Source organism: Artibeus jamaicensis, unplaced genomic scaffold (assembly GCF_021234435.1).
Source record: "Artibeus jamaicensis isolate MK-2021 breed Jamaican fruit bat unplaced genomic scaffold, CSHL_Jam_final contig_1998, whole genome shotgun sequence".
Lineage (NCBI taxonomy): Eukaryota > Metazoa > Chordata > Mammalia > Chiroptera > Phyllostomidae > Artibeus > Artibeus jamaicensis.
The window spans coordinates 7,143,741-7,144,966 of NW_026521407.1; positions in this window are offsets into that span (position 1 = coordinate 7,143,741).

Genomic DNA, 1,226 nt, shown 5'->3' on the forward strand with positions numbered 1-1,226 from the left:
TCCAGGTCAAGGACAGATCAGGTGCACAAGCAATTCCAAAAGCCCCGAGGGCAGGGTGGTGTGCAGGAAGGCCTTGGGGTTCAGTAAGAGGGGGCGGAGCAGGAGGAGTCGGCATGGGAGGGGACTGCACTAAGGAGACTGGCCTGAGTACAGATGAGCCCTTCCGGGGGGTGTGGCAGGGGGTACGAATGAGGCCGCAGCAGTGGTCCCACTGGGGGAGGGGGGGACGGGGCGGTCCTCAGGGACATGCTACGAGAAGGGAGGTGAGGACCAGGTCAGGGAGTTGTGACGGGCGGGGTGGCACAGATCAAGGATGGACAGACGGCTACGGCCATGCCATAACTGAGAGGAAACTTCACAGAACGGGCTTGGCGTGGGAAGGAAAGCTAACGAACTTGGTCTGGGACGGATTGAGGGGAACGTGCGGGGGGGGGGGGCCGTGGGCAGTGGACTGGAGGTCCCGCCTTCAGTGAAGTTTGAAGCTGGCGATGCTGATCGGGAAGGCGGCAGGACGAGAGTGGGCACTGGCTCTAGACGTGGCGGAGGTCACCCTGATGGAGTGGAGAGTGGAATTCTTAGCAGCAATCGCGCTGCAGGACACTCGGCCTCAAAACCAGATTTGCCGGCGGGCGGGCTGCCTGGGGTTTACCGAGGCTCTGAACGGCGCGAGAGCTGTGTTCTTCCCCACGTGTGCGCCTCACGGATTTTTAGACCCAACTGTTCAGTTTGCTTGCTCTTGCTGACAGAGAATGCAATGGTGTGCGGTGAACACGAGGCTTTGGAACTGGAGAGACTGGGGTTCCTGCCCAGCTCCCCGATTCTGTTTCTCGATGGCGGGAGTGAAAGAATGACCTCCGACACTCAGAGTGTGTCGGTTGGCCGTGGGACGTATGTATGTCTGCTCAGTGACAGCCCCACAGCGTGTTATATGAGCTAAACCCAAAGGCTTGTAAAGACACATCATTCATAAAATTTATGTTCTTCAGGCCCCCACAAGTGTATTTTAAGCTGAAAGTGTGGATTAATGTTTGAGCTGACTCTGACATTTCAATTATTGAAAAGGGGACTAGAACGTTCTAGACGACAGGGCACATTTGTTTTTCTTCCCACCCTGACTTTTCAAAAAAAAAAAAGGGCTGGTCTATGAATTACAAATGCCAGATCAGCTCAGGCTCTCTGAAAAGCACGGTCATGTTCACAGTCTAATTTAGGGACGGCAGAACAAA